This window comes from Neofelis nebulosa, chromosome 2, assembly GCF_028018385.1.
Source record: "Neofelis nebulosa isolate mNeoNeb1 chromosome 2, mNeoNeb1.pri, whole genome shotgun sequence".
NCBI lineage: Eukaryota > Metazoa > Chordata > Mammalia > Carnivora > Felidae > Neofelis > Neofelis nebulosa.
The window spans coordinates 75,085,815-75,107,747 of record NC_080783.1 but is presented as its reverse complement, the minus strand read 5'-3'; the positions used below and the strand labels follow the sequence as shown (position 1 = coordinate 75,107,747).

Genomic DNA, 21,933 nt, shown 5'->3' with positions numbered 1-21,933 from the left:
GAAACTCTGGGGCTTGAGCCCAAGAATGACAGTTCCACTGAGACCACAGGTGATTCTACTGTACACTGATGAACTCTGAACCTTGAGACTCATGAGTCCCTATTCAAGAAATTCTTAAAATCTTTCATCTTTTTTATATACTACTTTGGGGCCATTGAGACTCTTACAGTTGATTAGTTATAAAAAAGAAGAAGAAGAGACAGAGAAGAAGAAGAAGAAGAAGAAGAAGAAGAAGAAGAAGAAGAAGAAGAAGAAAGAAGAAGGAGAAGGGACAGAGAAGAAGAAAGAAAAGAATAGAAAAAAGAAAAAAAATCCTTTAATCTTTCATAGATTGGCAGGCATTTGGATGACCTACTCTTTGTGACATCCTCCTCTACATTTAACCACATATACTACATTATGAGAGTACTATACAAATATTTTTAGATAAGTTCCTCAGAAAACAGCCATTTCAGAAAAACACAAAAACACACAAAAAACACACAAAAAACACACAAAAAACACACAAATATTCAGATCATAAGGTTGACATTTGTTTCTTTGAAATGTATGATACACATACAGGCTCTCAAAAACCTTAAAAACTTATCAAAGACCCTACCACGGTAAAATACACTCTTTCAAAATAATCATTAACATTATAACAACCCCACACTTTTCAACTTTGAAAGCACCATGTAAATCATTCCGCGACACCCAAGAATTAAATGTTAGTTTTAGGTTGGTGACATGACTTTTCTCAAATCATGAAGCTGGTACATAGCAGAGGTGGAGATCTGCATGTTTATGCTTCCTGATAGCTATTCTACTCAAAAGCAACTGTTTTCTCTGTAATCTCTTGTCCAGCTGCCAACGGATTCATTCTGTTCCCACTATGATAGCTTGTCCCCCTCCTCAATACCATGCACCTAAACTTTCCTCCTTATGGGTTTCTCAAAAGCAGGAGTAATAATCACAACTCTCTGACATTTGAACAAAAGGATTCTTACTACCTTTCTCAAAGGACAATTGTTACAACAGGAATGCTTACTGTATAGAAAAGATAACAGTCCATCTCTAGATCCAGCACCTATTTTGCAACCCGCTAAACATTCACGGTTTTCTGTCACTGTTGCCCCATCACTAGAGACCAGCTTTTGACCCTTCTTGTCAGGAACTCCTTACCATACAATCGTGCAATTGAGTCATTGCACTCCACATAAGGCATCAGCCAAGAGGGCACCAGAGTCCCGGGAAAACTAACCCAGGGTCCTGTCAGCCAGCTTTGAGTCAACCTAAGATATAGACATCTTTATGTAATTGGTATGCCCAAATAGGGACACCTTTTCAGAATTTGTCCATATGCGGGAAGTACCTTTTCCTAAATTGCAGGAAGACATTGTATATGGCTGTGGTGTCCCTGCCTGTGTGCATACCAGAAAGGGGAGGGGCGGGGGGAGGTTAGGGCTTTATGAGATTAAGTTTTGTTTTGTTTACCAGAGATAGTTATACTATAGTTTGTGCAGAGCTGGAAGTCTACAATCAAAATCACATCCAGTTCCTTATTTGTTGCCCAGTCCAAGCTTGTGATGTAGTTGCTTCTTCATTCACTACATTTTACCCTGGGGATAATGAAATCAGCCTTTACCCAACTTTAGGCAGCCATAAAACTGAGATTTGCAGATACCGCTGCAAAGTTACAAGAGCCATGGATGAGAACAGGAGTAAAGAATCTATGTAAGAATAGGAAGCTCTGGGGCTATGTGTTCCCAGATCTTAGTGCCACATGATCCACTTGGGCAGCTTATGAAAAATGCTGATTCCTGGACACCCCAGATATCCTGATTTGGATCTGGGGTAGGGCCAGCTCCATCTCCAGAATTCTGTGAAGGGTAGGGCTTAGGGGAGGCCATCTGGTTGGAAGAGGAAGCTGGGAGCTTTGCCATCAGGCTATGTTTGCAAAGCAAGCACACTCTTTTTAACTTGGTGTGTATGTTACAGAGCAATATCGATATTAAAGTTTCCTAAATACACTTTTATTCACACTTTATGTAAGGATGATTAAATTGGCCATATTAAACGTAATATTTTCACTTGAGAATGGAGGGAGCCAATGGAGCTGAGGGTGGCTACAGCCCTGGGCACTAACTCTGAACGGAGCCCAGCCATCAGCCTTTTCATCCAACACCATAGAAAAGCCTTGTTTTTTGATTCATTCATTCAACAAAGTATTGAGTTACCAGTATGAGCCAGGCATTGTTCAAGGTCGGTTCTTGGGACACGGTAATAATAATAATTAATAGTAATAATAATGATGATTATCATAATAATAAACTGGCAAAAGTCCTTCCCTGTGGATTATATTTTAGTCAAGGAAAGCAGGCAATAAACAATAAACCCAAGATATCAAAGAGTTCACGGTGTGTTAAAAGATGTTTCTCATCTCTGAGAAACATGATCTTGGCTTCGAAGCTATACATTCCTCAGTGAGACACCCTCCTAATATATATTTAGATTGCTACTAGGGCATTCTCCCAGGAAGCCAAGTTACTAGAGTTAGAGGCAAACTAGATGTACTCCCCTAGGCTTCAAAATGAAAAAAAATGCTAAGCTTGTGTGAATTTGGAGGGGGACATGTGTGTGTACAAATATAGGTATCAGCTTAAACACCTTGTAGACAACTATTAAGTCTTACATACATCTCTTTTGAATCTAACTCATATATTTTTATACTATACAGCGCTGCCTTTCCAAGGAGTTAAGCAAGTCATGTGGAATCTACGAAGGGACCATTGTGAAATGAGATAGTTCCATGCCGAAGCATTTAGAAAGTTGCCAAACACACATATACAAATTGATACTGGGATAAAATCACTCAGTCATTCCTTTTCTTATGTAAGAAGATGTGCAATTCATTTAGAAAGCTAAGGAGAGATCAAATGACTTTATACTACTAATTCTATTAATTTAATCACACCAAATGTCAGGACAATGTCATTTAAAACCCTTTAATGATTTTAAAACAAATGGTCCCTGTAGCGGGAAAATAGTTGAACTAACATTGCTAAAATTAATTTAATTTCTTTGGAATTGAAATATTAAACGAGCCCATTCTATCCCATTTACTTTTCAAATAGTGTTAGAAAATACCTGAGGACCTCTGAGCAAAATCTAACAGGATCCTTCGGTCTGTTCATTAATTCAGTGAAACTATAATTGTATGTGAATTTAGTCTTCAGTCAGTTCTATTTGATACATAGAAAAGAGTCTATTATCACTATGTATGTCTCTCTACAACCTTCCTTTGTGAAGATTGCAGACTCGATTTATCAACACCAGAAACTTACTTAGCATGGTTGTGTATTCTATATATATTTTTTCCAACGTTAATGTGAGTCATCATAGCATATCTCCTTAACCATATGTGCTAGAGCTAAGGACAGACAGTTATTTTAATATTCCTGGCCTAGAATCCTTCCCACAACAAACACATTTGATGCTCATACATGGTCCCTTTCTTGCCGACACTCACGCCTGTCAAAATGGCATGGTGCCTACTCAACATATGGACTGCTAGCTTTTCTCACTGGGGCACGGTTGCCAAAGAAAGATGGGTTAAGCTGGGCACCCTGCGTAGCAAAGCAGGTGACAGCTCTCCCATCCTCCATCATGTGGCTACAGCCCCTCTAGCCACATGCCACTTTCTAACCTCTCTTTACAGGAAAAGGAGAGAGATCTTTAACAGTATACCTTTTACTTTCAGACAGTTTCTACTTACTGCCTTTGATCTCACTACCTTTTACTCGAAGTGAGGAAAGCTTTCCTCTGCCAAAAACACACTAAAATTTAAAAATCATTTGGAAGCACAAAGTTGCAAGAAAAGTTGATAGCCAGCAAAGGCACTAAGTATATGTGTGTGCATGCATGCAAGCACACGCACGTACACACACATGAGCGAGCGCACACGCACACACATATACACACACATACACACACACACACACGGAATTTTTGTGCTTTCCTCCCCCAGCTTCTCATTTGCCACCTACAATAGACCAGAGCAGGGCAGCAGCAGCAGCACTAAGTATTACAGAAAGAACTTAGTGATTGTTTAAGTCTTGCACAAATAGAGCTATCTCATTACGTTAATCCAGTGAATCATTTCCTCCCTAACCAGGCTGCATCCTGTTTGGTTTGCAGTTTTTATTTTAAAATTTCCAAATCAATTTTTATTTGTCCAAATGAGTTTGTTTTGGCAATAACAGAAAGTATCAAGTTGCCCCAAACAAAGGCTTTCACTTCATGTCCTTGTGTCTTCGTCATTCTACAGGAAACCCAAATAAGGTGTTTGATCTGAATCTGACTTCTGAGTCCAGAGACCACAGGGACTTTCGCCAAACAATTTCACTAAACAAGTCCGTGAACTCAAAGGTACCAGATTTAAACTGTAGCCTGGGGTTGTGGGCTATGGATTAGCCAATTAATAATTGTTAATGCCTGCCCTGTGCCAGACACATTTATAGAAATTATTTCATTTGAGGCCTCTGGGTGGCTCAGTCGGTTAAGCCTCCGTGACTCTTGATTTCAGCACAGGTCATGATCTCATGGGTTTATGAATTTGAGCCCTGCGTCAGGTTCTGAGCTGACAGTGTGGAGCCTGCTTGGGATTCTCTCCCTCCCTCTCTCTCTGTCCCTTCTCTGCTCTCTCTCTCCCTCTCTCTCTCTCTCTCTCTCACACACACACACAGAATAAATAAATAAACTTTAAAAAACAAAACAAACAACTAAACATACAAAAATTATTTCATTTGATCGTGGCTACACCCCTGCAATATCGGAGCCATCATGTTTCCATTTTAGAGCTGTATAGACACCTGAACAGTAATCTCTGCATGGCAGCTATTTGGCACGTTCTCTGATAATAAAAATAGTTAGCAGTCCTGAGACTCTTACAGTGCACCGTTCTAAACACCTCACGTGTCTTAGTTCATCTACAAAATCACGAGGTAATTCCTGTCAATATCCATAATGTATGGATGAGGAAAAAGCAACATTAAAAAGTTAACTGGTTTATCTAAGGTCCAGGTAGTTTAAGAGGTGATGTCAGAATTGAAACCCAGCTAGTATTACTACAGAACTATAATTCTTGACCACTGCTCTGATTCCTATTAGATGATCTTAATATACATTCTGATGAATTCCTTAGCATTGTGCCTTGTTAATACCTTAAGGAGTAGGACCCGAGTTTCCTTTCTTTAAAGCACTGATTTCATCTTGCTTCTCCTCTGATGAGATTCCCCTACAGCTCTGCCTTTCCAAAAGAATAAAACACAGATCGGCACTTCGGCATTCAATAGACTCCAAACCCCCCAATAGCCGCTATCAAAGCCTCTGAACTGTATCTTCCAATTTGACCATTTTACAATTTGCTCGTGTGTTCTGTTTCGTTTCCTAATCCAAGATATCTTTGCTCTTTCCCTCTATACATGCAAAGCCTACCATTCAGACCCTTCTCGGGTTCAACTTCTACCCTGCGTATCTCCTCTGTCTCGTTCAACCCATGGCAGTTTCTTTAACTACTAAATATCTGGAGGACTTGTCAATATACCCCTTGTTCATAATGCTCAGCAACACTGTCATCACAGGCTTGCTCAGAATATTCAGAAGCTGCTCTGTGCTATTTTCAGGTGTGTATGTGCAATCTCCCCAGTCGGCATAGGAACTCTTTGAGGAGAGGATCGTGTCTTGTATTTTCATGGTATACTATAGTAATAATATTTGCCTGCCACATTTGTTGAGTGATATTTGTCTTGATCAGTCTCCAATGATTCTTTTTTTTTTTTTTTTTTTTTTTTTTTGACAATACTATACTCTGTACTCCTTGTGAGGGACTCTTCTTAAGAGTGTAGACTGTGTAAAGCCCCAATTACAGAGTTGGATGTGATTACTTCATAAAATTTACTTTCTTTTTTTTTAATCTTTATTTATTTTTGAGAGAGAGAGAGAGAAAGAGAGAGAGAGAGACAGAGTATGAGTGGGGGAGGGACAGAGAGAGAGGGAGACACAGAATCAGAAGCAGGCTCCAGCCTCTGAGCTGTCAGCACAGAACACGACACAAGGTTCAAACTCATCAACTGTGAGATCATGACCTGAGAGCGAAGTCGGACGCTCAACCAACTGAGCTACACAGGCACCTCTAAAAGGTGACTTTCTAACCAGTACCAACTATTTGTGTCACCCTGAAAGGTCAGTATCAATGTGAAGGTAAAATTATTCCATCTCAATAATAGACCTCTCAAAGATGAATTCCTCCCAAACATGTTTTACAAAAGAGCAAAAGTTGTTTTCATTTCTTAATAGTTTGGTTAGCTATGCCAGGAAATGGAAGGCCATTATTAAATATTTCATTTTTTTAACAGCATAGTACCTGTCATCGGCATGAATAAATACATTACTAAAACTGGAAACTTGCCTTATCCTAAGCACTCAGATTTTTGCCATCAATTTCCAATTTTTAATAGTCAGTTGTTACTTGGAATTACAAATACAAAGTTCATTTAGTCAAATGTGAACAAAATGTTAACTGGTACCCCTGGACTGGGTTTTCTGCAATTCTGCCAAGAGTCCAGAAAATTGACTAGTTGACTTCTCAAGTCTATTTCAACTCATTGTTTCTGAGAATCTAAGATTCTTTGCCTGTCTACCCGCTTCTGGTTAAAGGCAACCACTTTGGTCTCATTCTCTCTCACACATTTTGGAAGGTCTCCAAGTGTAAAACGGTACAACATATGTAGCCCGCAAGCAGGGCAGGCATAAGAAACACCATAAGGAAACACTAAAGCAAACTTCAAGCTGTGGAATGCTGGGAAACAATCACAGGCACCACACCAAGTTGGCATAAAACAATCAGAGAATGAGGTGGCTCTTTTTGAGCAAAAGCATAATACTGGCTAGGAGGCAAAGAAGGCCATAAGATAGAAATCGTGTACTCAGCAGTTCATGCCGCTAGCCGAGGGTGATCTTCAGAGGTACTCAGTGCGAAAGAACTGAGGGTCATTCTTTCTTTCCATTTGCATTCACATGCCTGAAAACGCTACCCCAACCACACCCCTTTGACTCTAATGACCTATCCACGCACAGTAAATAAAACTTGTTCTCCCTTTCTAGCCCTTCTCTCCAAGGTGAATTCTTACTCATTCGAAGGTCACCTTTTCAGAAACCCCTGACTGTTCCAGAAAGAGTTAACAGCTCCTCCTTCTGGAATCGCTCAGCATTTTATGGCATTTATATCATTATGCTACATTTATTTACTTATGGGGCTGTCTTCCTGGATATACGATAAGCTTCTTCGGAGCAGAGACCCTGAAATTTTTCACTGACCACTACAGTGACCCACACATAGAAAGCACTGCATAAATATTTGTTGGAAGGATAAATAAAATTACTTGTTTTTCCATCATTCATTTATTCATTTAATAAATATTCATCAAAGCTTCACTTATTCATTTAATAAATATCTATCAGTGCCTCTTATGTACATTTTTCCAGTCACTCAAGGCAGAGCAGTGAACAAGAAACACACACTCTTCCATCATGGAGGTCATATTATATTGAAAGGAGACAGAAAATGGACATAAAACAGAAAAAGATCAGATGGTAACTACACTCATTGCAGTAAGCATTTCATGATGTATAGAATTACCGAATCACTCTCTTGTACACCTGAAACTGATATATTATTGTGTGTCAACTGTACTTCAATAAAAAAATAAGAAAGATACTGCCAATGTTACATCATGATAAATAATGAGAAAAATAACATAAAGCAAGGCAAAGGATATGGAATCTTAGACTCAATAAAGACTCCAGGAATTCTGAGATTGTCACTGAGTTTTTAAGATAATGTCATTCTCAAGCATTTTCTATTTATCAACTCAAGGAAATCTAAATTCTGTATTGCCCTGGTAAGTGCTACCACCTTTGTCAGTGCTGGTATATTTATTCATAAATAGGGAGGAACCCTATAGACTCACTCACACCAAGTAGGGACATCTTAGTTTTTCTTCCCAAACAGACCCACTTCGGGACAAGACTTTAGCACAGTTTGGCAAATAGGACTTTTTCCAGTTCACAGGTTTTTCCTAGTTCCTGATTCACACAGGATTCCCTTCCCCTTTCTAAATGTACTAATTCTTTGACCTCCATTCTCATATTTCCTGTTTCTGACCTCAGCTCCCAAATCTTGTGGCCCACCTATCTTTTACCATCATGGCAAATGCTCTGGACAGACCACCCAAGATTCCTGAGACTCACCGCCCAGACTCTGTCCATCAATTCTGAAATCAACCCCATGATTTTGATAATTCTCTTGCCACTCTCACTGACTCAGCCGACCCCAAAGGTTGAAACAGTCAATCATAGTAGGGGAAAGTTGTCCCTTATTTTGCCTCCCTCCTTACTGTTTCCTTGTCCGGATCTGTGAAACTGCTATCTCTGAGGCACATCTACAATTTCATATACAAAGTTCAGAGGAAAATAATACATTTTACTTTGTATATAACTTTATTTATTTAAAAACATTTTGCGGGGCACCTGGGTGGCTTGGTCGGTTAAGCGTCCGACTTCGGCTCAGGTCATGATCTCACAGTCCATGAGTTCAAGCCCCGCGTTGGGCTCTGTGCTGACAGCTCAGAGCCTGGAGCCTGTTTCCGATTCTGTGTCTCCCTCTCTCTCTGCCCCTCCCCTGTTCATGCTCTGTCTCTCTCTGTCTCAAAAATAAACAAACATTTTAAAAAAATTAAAAAAATAAAAAAAACATTTCGCTCTGATCTTATGGGTATGAAATAATTTTTTTTTGTACTATTATAACAAAGGTCTTAAGCTTGCATCATTTGGTAAATATGTACATTTTCCAGGGGAAAGAGCCTATAGTCTTCATCAAATTCCCAAGTGTGTTAATTATACATTCTTTTAAATATTAAAAAAAACAGTAAATGTTTTTTTAAATATCAGTTTCCACAGGCCAAAGAAAAAAAGACTTTTGAAATGAAATTTAAGCATGGAGGGCAACATATATGTGTCCAAGGTATAGGTAATGTTAAAAGAGGTCATGAATCAACATTAACTTACACGTTGGTCAATGATCTATGTCAATTAAAATATCTAAAAATGCCATCTGGAGAAGCAAATATACATTCCCATTCTTAACTATGTATTTCTTTGTGAAAGTTGACATAAAGGAGAAGAATCTTGGATATATGTTATTTATGTGGAAGGCTACAACTAATAACTTTGATTGATAGTAACCTTATGATATTAAAAATATGTTTGCATACACGCATAGGGATATAGTGTATCCTTTAATTGTAGAAAATATAAATATTAAAAACACCAACATAATTGTTTTAGAACCCTGGGTTTGTGGGCTTACTTTCTGTTCTAACTTTTGCTTGAGGCTTACCCCATGAATCTTAGGAAAATGACTCAGTCCTTGTATCTCCATTTTTTCCCCATACAGTCACAATCAGCCACTTGTAAATTATTTACTTTTAAATCTATTCAGAACAAATTTTTAATCTCAGGCCATTTTTCCATTACTACTCAAGATATTCCATTCATTACCTCACAAGAACCCCATCAGGAGATGCAGATTACTTTCAATATTATCTTAAGAACTGCTAAGTGAAGTCAAAGAATCAATCAGTAAGACACATAACATACGTCCTATAGACAGATATAAAATAATTTTAAATTATGTTTTTGTTGTAGTCACAGTTCCATTAATGTTCTCTGCCAGGATAAGGCAGCATTCAGCGAAGGATGTGTGAACCCCAGGGTGTTGTACAAGACAGTCAATTAAGTTTGAGAGGAAAACAATCAGCCTTGTATTTATATTTATATTTGCTCTCTTATATTATGCTCTTTGTTTTCTATATAGTGTATATATGGTACAATGTCAAGTAAAGTATGCTATTTTATAATATACTAGATACTAGTTTGCACTAGTTTATATGTGTGTGTGTGTGTGTGTGTGTGTATATATATATATATATATATACACTTGTGTTTAATATACTATGTTAACAATACTACTGTATTATTACTGAATTGTTAATATAGTATGAAATAGATAGTATAGGGCTGTAAGGTGATGATTAAGGATTCACTCAGCACACAAGTAAAAGTCTTAATGTAGAGAAGCACCTTGGATACGGCTAATGTTTGTTGCAACCATTGTTAATACCCATGAAGTGGAATTCTAACATAGCACACTGTAGGGTGGTTAAAAGAGAGGATTATGCTGGTTAGCAGATGGGTGGAGGATGTTTATTTTTTTATTTTTATTTTTAATTCTTATTTATTCATTTTGAGAGAGAGAGAGAGAGAGAGCAGTGGAGGGGCAGAGAGAGAGGGAGAGAGAGAATCCCATGCAGGCTCTGGGCTGTCAGGATGGAGCTTGATGCTGGGGCTCCCAAGACCCACAAGATCATGACCTGAACTGAGATTAAGAGTGAGATGCTTAATGGACTGAGTCAACCTGGCACCATGAGGATGTTTCTTTAAAAAGAGCATGGAACACTTGAAAGTGTCCAGTTGAGAAAAGAGAAATAGCAGGCATCTGTTTCCCTCTCTTAAGTAGCTTGCTGACTTGCTTCTCTTGGACAGTCTGTGATTAAGAGCCACAAATTTCCGCTGAACAAGGTACACTGGATTTTGGCTGTGACTGGGATAAAGAGATTATACATATTAAATAAAGTTCATCGGGGCACCTGGGTGGCTCAGTCGGTTGAGCGTCTGACTTCAGCTCAGATCATGATCTCACGGTTCATGAGTTCAAGCCCCACATTGGGCTCTGCGTGGACAGTTCAGAGCCTGGAGCCTGCTTTAGATTCTGTGTCTCCCTCTCTCTCTGCTCTCCCCTGCTTGCACTCTGTCTCTCTCTCTCAAAAATAAAGATTAAAAAGATAATAATAAAGTTCATAGGTTGCAGTGCCTATAGTTCCTAGGAATGAGGAACAACAAAAACCTACTTTGGCACACCAAGACCCTGACCATTAAAATTGAGAATTGAGAGGCATTGTACCTTGCTCCCATTTTAATAGTTTTTAGAAAATAAATCAGAGCAATTATTTTTTTTTTAAATGTTGATTCAGTTATTCTTGAAATTATGAAATTCAGTTATTCTTGAGCTGAAATAGAATGAAAATACCAGGTTCTGCCTTGAGAGGGCTAGGAAGTAAGGTTAGGTTAGACAAGTTTCAGTTGCAGAAGGTAAACCATATTGTTCACATCTGAGGAAACAACCCAATGACTAATACTTTCACAGTCACCCTAGACTCCAACAGAACACAACAGAGGAAAAAAGGATCTGGAAAGGACTAGGTGTTCATGGCTGATAGGTACTGCTTGAATCTTAGTACTTCCTACAGGACCCATGTTCATGTTACTGTAGTAAAATTCTTAATATTTATTTATTTTTGAGACAGAGACAGAGCATGAGCAGGGGAGGTGCAGAGAGAGACGGAGACAGAGAATCCAAATCAGGCTCCAGGCTCTGAGCTGTCAGCACAGAGCTTGATGCGGGGCTCGAGCTCATGAACCATGAGATCATGACCCAAGCTGAAGTCAGACGCTTAATGTAACCAGTTGAGCCACCCAGGCACCCCTCGTGTTACTATAGTAATATTAAAAAAAATTATGGCATTCCAAAAGGGGACGGGAACAGTAATGCCCAAGAACTACCTGAAATATAAATATGGCTCAGATTTTAGAACATAAGTCTGGAAATTAAGAGTGTATTAGCTTTCCCCAACTTCATGGAATTTTTTAAACTCAGTGGTTGTTGGTGAGTCAGTCCACACACCTGTTCTCACCTCCCCACCCCCACATTTCCAGGGATGTGTTGGGACACTCTCTGATGCACGCTGACGCCCCAGTAGATGGTTTGTGCTCGCCCCAGTAGATGGTTCGTGCTCGCCCCCGTGTTTTTCCTCTCTCCTTCAGCTGTCATTCCTTCTCAGTTTATCATCATCATCGATAAAGCCTAGAGGTAGCTTGTCTGCCATAAATACTTATCTGATAAAGAAGGGAAAAAGCCTTTTGGAACATGACTAGGTGGCCTGTCTTGTCCTTTATTTGCCTGGGGAAATGTGAGAATTTGTAATCCCTGTTGCTGGAGATTTCTGGTCATTTTGAAGCACCATTAAAATGATTATCAAAGCTTTAAATTCAGCAATGAAACACATGATTCTCTTAATGACAAGGTCAACTTAATTGGGTGTCTGTCCTAAGTGAAATATTGCTCATAGCTTGCATCCCCCGATGCAGTTTAACATAAAATATATATATATATAAGTTGGAAGTTTTAAAATGGCAGTGTATAGAAAATGAAACTGAAAAATATATCTCCTGGTTTGAGTTTTCTAGCAGAAAGCACAAGAAAACATAACTCAACAACATGTATCAATTAAACATATTTTAATTCATTTGTGCTAGTAGGCAAATCTTATTTATATCATTTCCAGCCCCATCTTTTAAGAAAACCTTGTTTAAAATATGTTAACTTGATTTCTCATTTATTTTCATTACTCACAAGGTGCTATGACCTTGCACTTCTTAAGTCTCGTGATTGTGTTTACTGATAGAAATGTTACTATGCTACCAAATTCTCAGTCCAATCGATGCACTTAACCTCAATTTACAGATTTGTCATACATTTGTACCTAGCCCTAATTATTTTCCAATATTCACTGGGCCAGGAATTTTTAAAACTGCCTAATGTGAAACCACATTTGCACCTACTCTTTTTCTAAAAATTGTAAATACACGGCACAGCAGAAGCCCTCCCTCCCTGACCTCAGGGAGACTGAATTAAATAGCACTTGGCACCAAGTGTTCAACGTGTATAATCATTATGGTAGGCCCCGTGCCAATCCCAGTTATGCACAACCCTCGGTATGCAGTATTAAGTAACAACAAGGATGGCAAGCATCCCGTTGAAGAATTAATTAGCGGACCGCCTGGACTCATCAGAATGGTAAATAATTATCCTCTGACAAACTTAGTCAGATGTTAGAAGAAATTGCAGTTTGAATTGCTGTCAGTGGTCACAATTCATTATATAAAAGCTACCAAGGGCTACATTTTTACATAGGACTTGAAAGGTGCTCCAGTCAGATGGTGAGCCATCCATGTTATGCTCTCCTGCCAGCAGACATCCCCAACTATCCTGCCTTCCCCATCTCTCCCCCAGATTCCTGAGCCAGTTTTTCCTTTTCTTTGACCTGAATCCTGGGACCACACTTAGATATGCCTAAACATTGGATTCATTCAAGATACTGACCTACTTTGCTCAGCATGGTTTTAGTCCTGTCTGTGGTTTTGAAACCCAAGGACACTTTCTTATCTATTCCCATCCTGGGCAAGAGAAGAGATTTCACAGGTGTCAGTTATCCTGTTCCTTTGGTACTGTTATTAGTTTTGATCAGGTGATAATACTTGAGAACTATATGACTGATCACTGGGTGATCTACTGAAGTTAGAGATGTACGAGAACGACTCCTGGAAATGTTACCTCTTTCATGCTCTAAGTTGGACATATGTATGTCTTCCCAGATAGTAGGCATCCTTAAATTATGCCAACTGCGAACTGGGCCACCTGAAGTAACTTGAGGGTCAAAAGAAAAACACAACTATAGTTACGATAAAGACTTTGTGCACACGGACTACCATACTCAGAATCACTCTCTCACCCTCATATCAAAACACCTCACATGCGCCTCAGAAGACTGTAGGATACTTTCCCATGGAAACATAACGTGACGTCCACGAAAATATATTTTATAGCATGGCAGATATCCCATCACAATTTTAACAGGACAATAGACTTGGAAGACCTGGAAAAGAAAATTCATCTGAATTATTTTCACGTCAGCAGTGTGTGCCAAATAGTCCTTTGTCCCCTCAAGCAACTAGACACGGAAGCTGACATGTTGCTCTCAGTAGTTCATGAGCTTTAACATTACTAACCCAAGATGGATGCAATGATAAGTCAAGTTTCCTTTCCTAAGTCTCCCCCGAAAGATCCCTTTTGCACAAACTGACTGTTCAATCTTCTCTTAGGAGTGAAGAATTCAAGAAATAATGTCACGCAAGATAGTGGTAATAACAGAGGAGCCTGGGTGGCTCAATCGGCCAAGCATTCAGCTCTTCATTTCAGCTCAGGTCATGATCTCACAGCCATGTCGGACTCTGTGCTGGCAACACGGAACCTGCTTGGGACTCTCTCTCTCCCTCTCTCTCTGACCCTCCCCTTCTCTCTCCCTCTGTCTCTCTCTCTCTCTCTCTCTCTCTCAAAATCAATAAACATTAAAAAAAGTTTTTTTAAAGATAGTGGTAATCACAGCAAGGTAACACAATTCTTGAGTCAGGAATTGTAACTGTGACTTCTCCTCCTCCATGTTTAGATTACTAAGAATTTTTTTGGCACTACATAGGAATGACGTGGTTTGACAGAACTTCAACACACAGCAACAGAAAAACGTGTCTCAATCCTTCACCCTTGGGAACAGGAAAATCAGTTGCTTGGTAGAGGCCATCTTTAACAAAAGGTCAAAGGAAATTGTTTTGGAGATTTTGGGAGACTTTAGCCGCTTAAGACAGGGAACCTCTTACAGAGGTGAGTCTTTTATACAGGTGTCTCCTTGTTAATTCCATGTAAACTAGGTAAGCCCACATCCTCTCCCTTCCCCTTCCCTCTGCTTTCCTCCCGGGACTTCAAACTATAACCACATCCACACACAAAGCTCAAAAGAAGTTGAGATATGCAAGAATTTGCCAATTTGGTGAATACTTTTATTTAAAAATATTAAATAATGATTACTGAGTGGGAAAAAAAAAAAAGACTGCTTCACAGAGAAAACCTTCATTCTTGTGCACTGCTCTTGGGATCAGGCAAAAGTCCAGCAGGTAGAAAAAGAAAAATCTCATCAGTTTGAGATTGAAATTTGAAGTTAGATGAAAACATGGTCCTAGGTGAAAACTCTGAATTTATTTTGTAATTTTTCCTTAAAGCTTCGTGAAAAAAGTTGGGATGCAATATTTCCAAAAACTCTACCCGGCAGGTAAGTGATTTGCTTTAGTGGTTTACATTTTAAAAGGTAAGATATAACAAAACCATGAGATATTTGAATCTTCAAGAAACTCTCTTAAGGCAGGAAAATCTAAACAAGGTTAGCAGAATTAAAAAAGAAAAAAATGAGCAGAGCATTTGACAAAAAGGGGAGAAAGAGCCATCACAGAAAGGTTCCTATTGATGGGACAACAATGGGACAATCAAGAGATGATACACAAACAATGCCTTCTTTGGCTAAGAAGTTGTTGAATGAAAGGTATTTACAGGCTCTTCAACTCCCAAATTAAAAAAGCCCATGACTATCTTGTGGAAGGAATAAACGCAGGCTGGTATGGGCCAAGAAGTCCTGCTAGGGAAAATAATAATAATAATAAAATAAGAAGAATGAAACAAAGGCATATATGAAAAAGAAAGCAAGGTTTTTGGACAGAAAGCACAAGACGTCCATTTTTTAGAGGATTCTTTCTACCTTCTCACTCTTGGACTTGACTACCTTGACAGAACCACATACTGTGACTAGTATTTCACAAGCTCTAGTTTTGACATCTTAATAAACGGGTCTATGGTATGTTAGGGATTATACAGTAATATACTTGGAGGGACTTTCCTCGGTCATGAACAGAAATAACAAACACACTCTGAGAGTCACAACCCTGCTTAAAAAGAGAGCAAATGAATTGTCCCAAAGGATTAAAAAAATGTTTTTCCTTTTCACCTTCATAGTAACATTTCTTACCCAAGGGTGTAGTGAGGACTACACCCTTGTTATTTGGAAATAACAAGCGCTTTGAACTCTAATGATTCTTATAAAATTAAAGTCTTTTGTCAACCATTTTAAAGATCTTTTTACTTTCTCAAAGGCAATACAGAGTGCAAAAGCACCATCTTGTGGCTAAAAAGAAAAAAAGATATTTCCACATAAGCCAATCTGAGTCACAAATAACTTTTTCACACATATTTTTTATGAAATATTTGTCAAGTTTAATTTTAAGCACTTGGTAACTTTCTCTGTAACAGATGGCTAACTGACTTAATACAATTTAGAAATGAGTATACCTTTAATACATTTGTATACAGATAGGGTTCACGATTACAAATCTCACTACATAATGACCATATGAGACTTAAATACCATGGGCAAATTTGAAACAAAAATAGAGTTTAATAATAATAAACAAAATTTTAGTCTTTGTACTTCGTTAATAAACAGTTTACAATTGATCATTTTAAGTGAGAAATATAATCAGTAATTTGTCCAGTAGGAAGCAGCAATTTTTCTCACAGAATTAATACAAATAAAATAAATTTTTAAAAATATTAGCATCACTATGTGGCAAATTTCATTCACAGGGAAAAGAGAAGGATTGAGATAAGAATGATTCAACAGCAAAAGATCTGCTGACAGAATTTGGTAGACTATGGGCACATAACCATAGGATATTTTTCTCTTTTACCAATACTGACTATCATCTGTCTTCTTATACATTGCAACTTTATTACTATTTTATATCCTTGCTTCCACTTTAGAGTTGGAAAAAACAAAGTATGGAGAGATCAAGTAACTTGCCCAAGTTCACAACACTGGGAGAAAGCAGAAGCAAAATTTGAATCCAGAACTCAGGGTCTCCTTCTTTATTTTCTAGTGGTTTCCAGACCCTGTCCTCCGGTGTAGCTGGACTGGCTCTCTCAGGATTACCAGGGATGTGTTCCCAATCCCTGGAGATTCCGATTAGTAGGTTGGCTCTGAAGTCCAAGAATCTATGTTTAAAAAAACTCCCCTGTGGTTCTAGTAAAATGAACCAGCCTATTTAAGCTGAAAATTATAGGCAAGCCATTTAAAAAAAGAATGATGAAATTGAACATCAGTGAACTCACTTCATTTTAGCTATCAGTCTTAGGCTATCTCAATTCATAATTCTTGTTCTTCAAACTCTACCACAAAGCATACTTACTCTAAGAACTTTCCATGATGAAACCATTTTCTCTTCTCAATTTCTCCTTCACTACATTAAAAGTAACGACTTAAAGGTAACATCAATGACCATTATCTACGTAGCAGATACCATGAGACAGGTTGTAGGTATTTCATCATGCTTAAGTAATAACAACATATAAAATAATTTTTATCGTAAGTTCTTTATAACCGTCTGATTCTCACAGATGCTTTCATTGATTTTTATCCATCTCTTTATCTGTATCTATATGGTTGCGACAGAGAAACCAATGTAGTTTTGACACGCATGTAATTGATATTTTATTTAGGTTAATGAGTAAGATAAAAATGAAAAAAGGCACATGTCGGATTTCATTCATTCACCAATCACAAGCAACTATTTTGCTGAAGTGGATAATTGTTTTCAAAGACTAGAAGAATATTCCTCAGTTTTTTGGGGCTATTCACCATGTAGCAGGTACAAGTACAATACTCTTCTAGATATAATCCACAATATTAACATTCACCATCGCTTTCTTAATTCTAGAAATCAAAAGAAGTGATAAATTAAAACCTGATTTATATGATTGTCAATTTTTGTACAGTATATACTATTATGTATTATCTATCCTATAGGTATCATTGACATAAATAATTTCAAAAGCATATGTAATACTAAAATGTAGCAAAATTAGGAAGTCTTGAGCTTTGAACATCTGTTAGAGTTTAATACAATGTACTTAATTAAAATTTATCTAATTGAATTTTAATAATGACAATTTTAAAAACTATATTTCCAAATTCCTAAAAATTTAACAATTGGCTTTTGCAAGCCAATGTGAGTAGACTTCAGCACACCTGATTATTAATGTATACTGAGTGATCCTGGTTGATTTATCCTGTCTCAAAGAAAATAAAATGCTGTCATAATTCAAACCCAGATCTCCTTAATTTCAGTTGTTACCCTTGCCCAACCTCTGTACTTCCTACCTACCCCTCTCATCTGTAGTAACGATATCTTAACTTTATATATTGCTTTAACTACTTTTCAACCATATTCATATATGAAGTTTTATTCTTGTAATTTGAATTTCATGTCCTTTTTCTTCTAGAATCTCCTTTAACATCTAGGTTCTTTGTTTTTAGGGTGTTTTTAACATAAGTAAATTGTCAAAAAAAATTACCTGACAAAAAGAAATTAAATTAACTTAAAACCAGGTTGTATATAACTTTAAGCTAGCCTTCTGTAGTTAACTTAAAGTTAGCTTTTGGTCTACCACAGAAATAATGTTTTCTTTTGAGATGCATTCTAATTCTCTTTTGGAGTTACATATTAGCTATTTTACGAAAGGAGCAGAAAGCTTATGTAATCTAGAACAAAAGTCATTTAACAAAACAATGTGTCCTGTCATCACAAAATTCATCCAAGCAATAGAAGAGGAAATAAATACTGAGAAAGAGAAATGAAAACAAAAACAAAAACAAACAAAAAAACAAGTGATGTGAAAGGGAATTCAATGTTTTTCTCAATTGAAGATAATTTAATTCATATTTTTCTAAAGTTCTTGTAAATCTAAAAAGTAACCAAAAAGGATTTAAGTCTTATTTATATAACTTTGCTTCTTCCTTTCTCATTTATGTGAAATGAAAAATAAAAATTTTATGAATGGTAACGGTAAATGGAAAAATTTATTTTCACTTTCACTGGTTGTGGAAAGTTATTTTGGTAAATGTATTATACACTTGAATTAAAAAATTAATGGAAGATATTTTGGCAGCTACTTTGAAGGAAACTAACCAAGAGTTATTCTTACCAGTGTTTGATGGATAGCAAAAGGAACTAAATTACAGCATACCAATATAATCATGATGCATTTGAACCATAATTTGATTATTAAGGCCCCTTAAAGTTAGAAAAATGATAGACAATATGGATGGACCTAGAAGGTATCATAAGCCAGACCGAAAAAGACAAATACCACATAATTCTATTCATAAATGGAATCTTAAAAAAAGTGAATAAGCAAACAAATAGCAGACTCAGAATTGTAAATACTAAGAACAAACTAATGGTCGCCAGAGGGAAGAGAGATGGGAGGGTTAGACAAAAATGGGTAAAAGAGAGAAGGAGATACAGGCTTCCAGTGATGGAATGAGTAAGACAAGAATAAAAAGCAGAGCATAAGAAACATTGTCAATGGTATCTTGATGATGTAATGAGACAAATGATAGCTATACTTGTGGTGAACATAGTATAATGCGTAAAGTTGTCAAATCATTAAGTTGTACACTTGAAACTAACATAACATTGTATGTCAGCTATAGTCAAATAAAATTAATAAATATATTTAAAAAAATACTGAACAATAGCTAAATATTGAAATGAATGGGATTAAGAATGACCCTAAATATTAGAAGGTTACATGCTATATGTAATATTATGTAAGAAACACTAAAAGTTTCCCATCCATCATTTAAAAATCTTCCTAGTTAGGGCACCTGAGTGGCTCAGTTGGTTAAGCGTCCAACTGTTGATTTTGGCTCAGGTCATGATCTCACGGTTTGTAAGATCGAGCCCCACATCAGGCTTTGTGCTTCTAGCGCAGAGCCTGCTTGGGATTCTCTGTCTCCTTCTCTCCCTGGCCCACCCCCAACCCCCAATAAATAAACCTTTAGAAAAATAAAAACATTAAAATATCCCTGGTTATCACCAGTCTACCACAGTTGCCTAAATTCCTGTCTTACTCTTTCAGATATTTCAAAATGATGGCACACCCACATCCAATAAATTATCCATTAACATCTCAACAGAAATTACTTTATCATATTAGCTAGTCACTTTCAAGAAACTGTTTAGAAAACTCAAATTAGGAAGTAATTGGAATAAAATTAGATGTGTGAAAAATTGCCAGCATTAATGAGAAACCACAGTGAGGGGATATGGGAACCTAGCAAAATGATAAATGGCCCAAATATAATCAGAGCAACACTGGAATGGTACTAACATGTTAAGATACATACTTTTTGTAGAAATTTTGTTTCCCTGGAAAGAAAAAGCTAATAAAAGGAAAGAAAGTTTACCTCTTTTACAGTTTGCATTTCATTCAATTTAAGTAAAATGCCATTAGTTCATAACCCAATTGATTCAAAGTTTGTCATTATTCAGTTAGAGATTTTTATTTTTCCAAATTTTTTGTTTTGTTAAGCAAACCAATGCAATTAAGATTATGAATATTTAAACTGTTCTATTTTTTAAGTACTGGAATAAAAATCAGCAATTAATTTTAGTTTCAGTTTGGCTATTACTTGTACTTGATATCAATGAATAAGAGCCTCTCTGAATTTGTCCCTTTACCAACAAAATGAAGATTTTCTTTACTAAATAAACTCTATGACACTTTCTTATTCTTCTTTCTTACCTTTATGGATTATGACCAGCAAATGAGGCATAATTTCACTGCAATAATAAACACTTAAACATATGCCTCTAAAAAACAAAGTTGTTTTTTTTTTCACAGCTAATTGCAGTACAATATCACAATAAAGTCTCAACACTGTCTAATATTCAGTTAACATCCAAATTTCCCCTATTGTCTCATGACTTAGTGTTTACAGTTGATTTTTTTTTTCAAATTGACATCCAATCAAAACCACACATTGCAAAAGCTATTAGGTCTTTTCTGAATCTATATATCCCCTCCCCGCCACACACACACACTTTATTTTCTTTCTTTTTTTCCCCCGATGCACTTGCTTAAGAAGCAGAGTTTTTTCCATAGAATTTTTCATACTCTGGCTTTAGCTGATGGTGTCCCCTTTGGTGTCACCTAGCAAGTCTTTCTATCTCCTCTCCTATAAGCTAATAATAAGACCTTGAAGCTTGATAACAAAATAATCAATATTTTGGCAAGATTACCTCACAAGTAATAATGTGTACTTTCTATTGTGCATACTGTTTTGGTTGTTATGATTGATCAGGGTGTTATCCTGAACTATCCATTTAAAAACTTCTATCAGCTTTTCACCTGTTTTTACAATTATTGATGATCATTCCCTAGATACATTATTTTATTGGGGATAGTAAAATGATCATATCCTGATTTTATCATTTTCCCACACTTAATAGTTGAAATCCTTCCTTAAAGAAAAACCTCCCAACTTCCAATTTCTGGTCCAACATGTCGGGAGCTTAGAAGTCAGCACTCCGACCTATCAACAAGTAAAAAACTAAACAGACCAAAAATCAACAACTTCTCTTGAATCTAGTGGAGAAGTGAGGTGGCAGGACAAACTTCTGTCATTAAAATTGGAGAGGTAGATAGATGGATTCAGAGAACCACTACTTATGAAAGCAGAAACCCACAAGCAGAAAACTGTGAGATCCTGTGTCAGGGTAGGCAAACACTGGATGCTAAGCAAGGACAACACTGAGAGTTGAAAACTCCAAAAGATTCCACTTTTGGGGAGGGAGGGGACCATAGTTTTGTGAGTTTTACAGCAGGAGCTGTAGCAGAGAAAAATCCCCTCATGTTCTGGCAAGAAGAGAACAACCATTTTGAAATACATCAGAGTATTCCCTTTTTGTTAAAACGTCTGCCCACAGGAGACACTATTTTATGAGAGCTGAATTGCTAGGATTTTACCACAACCTAACCAACCTGGGAGAATAGAAATCCCCAACTCCAGCCCATTCTAGGCCATTCGTTCTCACTAAGGGGAGGTGGTGATGAGACGCACTGGTGATGTTCACAGTCCAAGGGCACAGGCTCACTAAAAGACTAAGACTTAATCATAGGACTACAAAACACTTCTCTGTCCTCATACCTTACCGTTACATTAGGCCTATTTACCAGTTTCTTTTACCCAGTACATTATGTCCACTTTTTTT

The 21,933-nt window shown here is 37.2% G+C and overlaps 1 long non-coding RNA gene across 2 annotated transcripts in view; it reads left to right on the top strand.

The window, feature by feature from the left end:
• Positions 1–21,933, top strand: part of LOC131503667 (uncharacterized) — a 66,962-nt gene that overhangs the window by 17,372 nt on the left and 27,657 nt on the right. For both annotated transcript variants that reach the window (XR_009257519.1, XR_009257518.1), the window contains exons 2-5: positions 4,310–4,410; positions 14,475–14,656; positions 15,052–15,101; positions 17,375–17,523. This is a non-coding gene — a long non-coding RNA (uncharacterized LOC131503667). The remainder of the gene's footprint in view (positions 1–4,309; positions 4,411–14,474; positions 14,657–15,051; positions 15,102–17,374; positions 17,524–21,933) is intronic.